The sequence below is a fragment of the Trichechus manatus genome, unplaced genomic scaffold, assembly GCF_000243295.1.
Source record: "Trichechus manatus latirostris isolate Lorelei unplaced genomic scaffold, TriManLat1.0 scaffold00027, whole genome shotgun sequence".
NCBI lineage: Eukaryota > Metazoa > Chordata > Mammalia > Sirenia > Trichechidae > Trichechus > Trichechus manatus.
Genome location: NW_004443963.1, coordinates 21820896 through 21828848, shown reverse-complemented (window position 1 = coordinate 21828848; position 7953 = coordinate 21820896). Strand labels below are relative to the sequence as shown.

The 7953-nt window shown below is 40.2% G+C and overlaps 1 pseudogene; it reads right to left on the bottom strand.

Moving 5' to 3' along the window:
* Positions 1-5382: 5382 nt before the first annotated feature.
* Positions 5383-7622, bottom strand: LOC101355854 (ubiquitin-conjugating enzyme E2 variant 2 pseudogene; annotated as a pseudogene).
* Between the last annotated feature and the right edge of the window lie 331 nt (positions 7623-7953).

Below are 7953 nucleotides of genomic sequence, written 5' to 3'. Positions count from 1 at the left end.
CATGTGACAGCTCTTATTTCTCTAGGGTATATTCCTAGGAGTAGGATTGCTGAATCCTATGGTATTTCTATTTGTAGCTTTCTAAGAAAACGTCATACGTTTTCCAAAATGGTTGTATCATTTTGCATTCCTACCAGCAGTGCATGAGTTCCGATCTCCCTGCAGCCTCTCCAACATTTGTTATTTCCAGTGTTTTTGATTCGTGTCAGTAATGCCAGGGTGAGATGGTATCTCATTGTGGTTTTAATTTGCATTTTTCTAATGGCTAGTGATGGCGAGCATTTCCTCATGCGTCTGTTGGCTGCTTGAATGTCTTCTTTGGTGAACTGTCTGTTCATTTCCATTGTCCATTTTTAAATTGGATAGTTTGTCTTTTTGGTGTAGAGATGTTGGATTTTCTTGTAGATTTTAGAGATTAGAGCTTTGCCTGACTTGTAATGTCCAAAATTTTTTCCCAGTCTGTAGGTTCTCTTTTTACTCTTTTGGTGATTTCTTTTGATGAGCATACACGTTTAATTTTTAGAAGATCCCAGTTATCTAGCTTATCTTCTGGAGTTTTGTGTTGTTGGTTATGGTTTGTATCCTGTCAATGCCAAGTATTAGGGCCTCTAGCGTTGATCCTGTTTTTTCTTCTATGAACTTTATAGTTTTGGGCTTTATATTTAGGTCTTTGGTCCATTTTGAAGTAGTTTTTGTATATGGTGTGAGGTATGGGTCCTGTTTCATTTTTTTGAAGCTGGACATCCAGTTTTGCCAGCACTATTTGTTAAAAAGACTGTCTTTTCCCCATTTGATGGACTTTGGGCCCTTGTCGAAGATCAGGTGATCGTAGGTGGATGGATTTACATCTGGGTTCTCAATTCTGTTCCATTGGTCAATGTATCTGTCATTATACCAGTATCAGTCTGTTTTGAATACCATAGCTGTATAGTAGGTTCTGAGGTCAGGTCATGGGAGTCCTCCAACTTTATTCATCTTCTTCAATAGTACTTTACTTATCCGGGGATTCTTCCCTTTCCAGATAAAGTTAATGATTTGTTTTTCCATCTTTTTAAAGAATGTTGTTGGTATTTGGATTGGGATTGCATTGTATTTGTAAATTGCTTTGGGTAGAATTGTCATTTTCACCAAGTTGAGTCTACCTATTCATGAGCATGGTATGTTTTTCCATTTATGTAGATCCCTTTGAGTTTCTTGCAGTAGTGTTTTGTAGTTTTCTTTGTATAGGTCTTTTACAGCCCTGGTCAGATTTATTCCTAAGTGTTTTATTTTTTAGGGGCTCTTGTAAATGGTATTGTTTTCCTGATTTCCTTTTCATAGTTCTCTTTATTGGTGTATAGGAATCCAACTGATTTTTGTATGTTTATCTTGTATCCTGCTACTCTGCTGGATCTTTCTATTACTTCCAGTAGTTTTCTGATGGAGTCTTCAGGGTTTTCTACGTATAGTATCGTATCATCCGCAAACAGAGAGAGTTAAACTTCTTCATTACCAATTTAGATGCCCTTTATTTCTTTTTCTTGCCTTATTGCTCTAGCTAGAACTTCCAGCACAGTGTTAAATAGGAGTGGTGATAGAGGGTATCCTTTTCTTGTTCCTGTTCTCAAGGGGAATGTTTTCAGCCTCTCTCCATTAAGAATGATGTTGGCTGTTGGTTTTGCATAGATGCCGTTTATTATGTTGAGAAATTTCCCTTCTATACCTATTTTATTGAGAGTTTTTATCAGGAATGGGTGTTGGACTTTGTCAAATGCCTTTTCTGCATCAATTGAGATGATCATGTGATTCTTTTGTTTCCTTTTATTTATGTGATGGATTATGTTGATTGATTTTCTAATGTTGAACCATCCTTGCATACCTGGTATAAATCCTACTTGGTTGTGGTGTATTATTTTTTTGAAGTGATGTTGAGAATTTTTGCATCTATATTCATGACAGATATTGGTCTGTAATTTTCTTTTTTGTGGCATCTTTGCCTGGTTTTGGTATCAGGGTTATGCTGGCTTCATAGAATGAATTTGGAATTCTGGCTTCCTTTTCTATGTTCTGAAATAATTTGAGTAGTTAACTCTTCTCTGAATGTTTGGTAGAATTCTCCAGTGAAGCCATTTGGACCAGGGCTTTTTTTGTTGGGAGTTTTTTTAATTACCTTTTCAATCTCTTCTCTTGTTATGGATCAGTTCAAATTTTCAACATCACTTTGTGTTAGTTTGGGTAGGTAGTGTGTTTCTAGAAATGTATCCATTTCCTCTAGGTTTTCAAATTTGTTGGAGTATAGTTTTTCATAATACTCCGTTATGATCGTTTTTATTTCAGTTGAGTGTGTTGTAATGTCCCTCATTTCATTTCTTATTTGGGTTGTTTGTGTCCTCTCTTATTTTTCTTTTGTCAGTCTGGCCAGTGGTTTGTCGATTTTTTGATCCTCAGACCTTCTATGACACTGTCCATTTCTGAAATCTTGTTGTGTATCTTTTGGATTTCTAATTGTTGTTTTTGAATGATTTCTAGTTATGAAGTTATTTTAGCATTTTGTTCCTGTATTATTTTCCTGAATTCTTTCATTTTTTTGTCTGTATTTTCCATGAATTTGTCTATTTTTTCCTCATTTTTGTCTGCTTTTTGCTTCCACTCTTGGATAGCTCTGAATATTAGAGATCCGAATTCCCTACCAGGTAGTTCTAGTGCACTTTCTTCTACTGGAAAGTCATCTGGTGCTTTATTTTGGATGCCTACTGGAACTATCCTGTCCTGTTTTTGTATATGTTTTGATATTGTCTGTTGTCTTTGGGACATTCAGTAGTTATTTTCTTTGCTTATTGATTGTAGATTTATTTGTTTTGTCTTGCTTTTGTTTTATTTGGTTATATCTGAGCAGGTGGGCTATGAGTTCTTTGTTATTTGCGCCTCTGTAGGCACGATACTTTTCACCTCCTTCTCCAATTGGCAGGGTCAGTCGCTCAGGTATGGTACAGCAGGGCAGGTCCAGCTGAAGGGGATTTTCTGGGATGGGTTGTTTGTGGCATGTACTAGGGCCGACAGGGTGGGCCAGGAATCAGTGCAGGGCAGGTTCCCATAGACTGTGCCTGTGCTGCTTGGGGTGTGATGTTTGGTGCATGGTGCAGGTAGGGAGGAAGGAGGGGGGAGATTGTGACATGTGAAGCTAAGATGGGTATAGGAAAGAGGAGAGCAGAACAGGAGCCAAAAACATACAAACAAACAAAAAAGAATACTAAGGGAGCTTGCTGTTGGAGTGCAGAGATGAGAGACTGAAGAATGGAGAAAAACAAAAAGAAAAAAGAAAAAGGGTAAAAGAAAAAAAATGAATAAATAAAAATTAGGAAAAAAAGCAAAACAAAGCTCCCAGGGATCCCACTGGTGTGGCTGCGAGTACTAGGGAGGTTGCTCCCAGTCCATGAAGTACAGCCTGGCTAGAAAGGGTAGAGGTGTCACACAGCACCAGGTATTCAGGAGACAAGAAGAGAAGGTAAGTATAGAGAGACAAAAACTGAGAAATGAAGAAAGACAAAGAAGGAAAAAGAGAGAAAAGAAAAGAAAACAAAGAAACAAACAAACAAAAAACCCCAAAACAACCAAAAAAAACAAAACAAACAAACAAAAAACCCCAAAACAAAAAACAAGAAAAAAGGAACGCCCTCCCAGGGATCCCACTGCACATCTGCGCAGAGTAAGGGAGTAGCTCCCAAGCCACGCAGTATTGCCTGGCTAAAAGGGGCTCCCTAGCCAAGGAAACAAACAAACAAATAAATCAAAACAGAACAAATCAAAACAAACAAACAAACAAAAGCCCCCAGGGATCCCACCAGCATGGCGGCATGGTCCAGGAAGCAGTTTTCAGTTGAGCGGTGATTCATAGCCTTTCAGGAAGAAGCAAAGATGGCACATGGAGCCAGGTATTTGAGAGAAAGGAGAGGGAGGTGGTGAGAGGTATGGGAGAAATCAAAAGAAGCAGGGAAAAGCAACACCAGCAGCCAACAAATGGCACTCTGGGAGCCGGCCGGTACAGGTGGGTGGAATCCAAGCAGCACAGGGGTGAAGCTGGTGCTTCCTGGCCAACAGACTGTGGCCACAGGAAGCAGAGGAGGCTGAGTGGGTGTAAAGAAGGGTGGCGTGGCCGGTGGGAGAGCTTATATTGCTGGTTACTGGTTGTTCTGTCTCCTGCTAGAAGCTCCGTGAAGCTGCTTTCTCATACCCCCTGTTCACCTATCTCCAATAGGAGTTCAAGATGGTGGATCTGTGCTGTGCTACCTGCTAGGGGACCTCTGCGTGTATCTCTCCTCACTCTCTGTTCTCTGTCAGTTTCTTATTCCATTTGGTGCTTGGCTGAGTTCTTTATCTCTTCATTTGATGCTTAGGGTTTCAGGGTTGATGTTTGTCTCTGTTTGACTTAGTTTTTTGGATCTTTGCTGTGGAGGGATGGCATGGTGCTTCTGTCTATAGTGCCATGTTGCCCAGAAGTCCACTTTCCACATTTTGTTTACATTTTCAGACCAACTTTCTTCTCAAAATCACATATCCATACACCTATTTCTTTTTCGTTGGTTTCACTTAAATGCATAGTTTGTTAAAAAAGAAAAAAAACTGTAAAGAAATATTTACCATCTCTGTTACATATAACAGAAATCCTGGTGGCATAGTGGTTAAGTGCTATGGCTGCTAACCACAAGGTCAGCAGTTCAACTCCACCAGGTGCTCTTTGAAACTCTATGGGACAGTTCTACTCTATCCTATAGGGTTGTTATGAATCAGAATCGACTCGATGGCAATGAGTTTTTTTTTTTTGGGTTACATATAACATGCAGAAATGGCTTTTAACAGAAATTCACCAACTCCCCCCACTCTTTCATTATAAATGCAAGTATCAAAACAATCCTGAACATATTTTTGATATTACTAGTAGTCAGCACCCACAGTGCTTCAAAAGTTAACATAATTATGACAATATTCATTGTAGCTGCTACTTTAAACAATTTAACCTGCAGCTCTTTCACTAAGCAAGATGGATAAAGCATGCCCTTGAGGGTTTCTTCCTGGAGACTGGTTTTCAGAAACATGCAGCCTTCCACAGCAACCTGACACTTCTCCAGCAAGCTTTCATCTTGTAAACCTGAATTCTATTTTGAGTACTCTGGGTTTATGCTTAAATGACAGTGCCTTGACAGAGAGAAGAGCTGCATTTTTCCTCTTAGGACCTGAAAACATAATGGGTGAACATATATTAAGTGTATTCTTCCAAATGTCCAGGCCATGTTTAGCAGCTGAAATTCTTTGCCTTAATGTGTATTTTGTATTGTGATAGTTAATCAAGACATTAACATGAGTAAGAAGGTTGTTGATTTAAGACAAGTTTGAGATCCACTGAAATTAATTGTTGTATGTTTGTCTTTCTGGTGGCTGTGGAAGCTTCATATTTTCTTTAGACATCGTTAGATGTCTTAGCTCTTGAAGTACAACTTTAATGCTCTACAAATTTTGCCATTTTGCTAATACTGGTATACTTTGTACATCCACCGTTGCACTGGAATTATTTATTCCATTCATATTGATTTTTATTACAAATCTAACCGATGGAGGAGCTTCTGGGTATTTATGTCTACATTCTTTTTTCAGGCTATATATTCTGTTTTCATAATTTTTCTGTGGAGACTGCCATCTTCTCCTATAGCCCAACGCCGAGCTGAAGGTTTTGATAGTTGAGGTTTATCTGGCATCTACTGGTGATCAGTGGGTGAGGAAGAGGTGGTGCATTGAATAAATACATGGACAGGGCTTGGTAATTGATGGCCTGCCTCAGGATCTGGACCTGGGGGCCTTGAGGGAGGTGATGGCCTTAAGTAGAATGGGGAAGGCAGGAGAGGCAGGAGAAAGTTTTGACTGCATTAGTGCCCTGTGGTGTGTGTATGTGTGTGTTTGTGTGTACACACCAGAAGGAGAAGCTCCGACTTTAAATTCTAAACAGTCTCCAGGAGCACATTAAAAAACCAACAGGATCATGATATTTGCACAAGTTTTCCCAAGAGGAAATTAGAACTTTGGCATCAACACCAGAACTGTCACAGAGCAAGGTCTTTTCAAATGTCATTGCACAGCATTTTTCTCTCCCAATCCTTCTTCTGGCCTCAGAAATTAAAGAAGTAGGTAGTCACATAAATGGGGGTGAGGTGGAAGATAGGGACATTTATTCTATAGGAAATTTTCATTACTTTATAACAGGGTCCAGGTTCAATGTTACTTCCAATTATAGGGCTTGAGAAGGAATTAGGTAAGCATAGTAAAGAAAAGACCCCTCCCCCCAAGTATCTGAGTAACAGGCTGTCCCCTGGGATGGCTTGTCTTTTAGGGTATCTGACCTTTATGCTGACCTCCATGATGACTGTCTGCCCATTTGCCAATCTGTGTCTTTTCTCATGTACTCGTTCTAGAAAGATGACTTCTGACTGCATTGTATCACCTGGGTTCCCTTGGCCTCTAGCTTTCAGTTGAATTTGGCCAGTGGGAGACACTGGTGGGAGATCAGAAGATGGAAAGAGAGAGACAGGTCATGGCATTTTTCTTTCCTGCTCCCTCCCTGCTTTGGTATGTATGGTTGGCAGACTTTTAAGATGGCTCCCATTGATTCCCTACTTCCTCATATTCATGCCCTTGTGTAATACCATGTGTTTGAGTGTGGACTGGTCCTAGTGATTCGTGTCTAATGAATAAAATACGGCAAAAGTGATAGAATGCCACTTCTGAGATTAGGTTATAAAAGACTGTGACATCTGCCTTGCTTACATTCTCTTTCTCTCTTTCTGGCTCTTCTTGGCTTGCTTGTTCTGATGAAGTGAGCTGCCATGATCTGAGCTACCCTGTGGAGATGCCCACATGGCAAGAGATTGAGTGAAGGAGGCCCCCAATTGACAGCCAGTGAGAAACTGAGGACCTCAGTTCGACAGCCCACGAAGAACTGAATCCTGCCAACAACCATGTAGTTGAGCTCGGAATTGGATCCTTACCTAGTTGAGCCTTGAAATGACTGTAGCCTTAACCCATATTTTGATTGCAGTCTTGTGAGAAACTATGAGCCAGAGGCACCCAGCTAAGTCATGCCCAGATTCCTGACCCATAGCACTGTAAATTAAGAAATGTTGTTTGAAGCCACTAAGTTTTGGAATCATTCTTTACGCAGTTGTAAATAATGCAGCACGGTGTGGCAATGGCTGTGTTCCTCTACAACTCTAACTTCTATGTGGTGGCCCTGTTCCACAGCTCCAGCCCTCAACTGGTCTCAGGTCACATCTTTTCTTCTCCCTTGCTACTTCAGTTTTGAGGAAGGATATAGATTCCTGCTGTTGCAAGTTCTTACATCTCTGTAAATAATGTTTTCATTAAAAAGTCTTTTAAAAAAGCCCTTCTTAGCGTATCATCTGTTTTCTGCCAGGATCCCAACTGATATATCCCATCCCCTCTTACCTATGCTGAATGCTTTTTTTTCCTTGTTCCCATCCATCTGTGTGTTTCCCCTCTGTCCTGGTGGCCAGAAAGATAACAGAGACTCCAAAGGGAGGAAGTAGCACGGCTTACAAATTGAAGACACAGACATAAATTGTGTCTATGAAGGCCATTTTACCCTGACTACTGTGGTTGATATGACTGATCTTTGTCAAGCTCTTGAGGGCAATGCTTTACTCCACTGATGCTGTCAACCATTAACTTTGGCTGATGGGGGATAGGTGAGGACAAAGCAATGGATTTTAAAAAAAATCTCCAATTCTGTTTATTTAACACACACAGCATACAATTGTATCAAGTGCTGTTTTAAGAGCTTTATGAATTTTAATCTTATTTAATCCCCATAACAACCCAATGAGAGAGGTTCTATCAATACCCCCACTTTACAGACAAGGAAACTAAGGCAAAGGCAGGTTAAGGAACTGGCCCATGAGTGACTGAGCT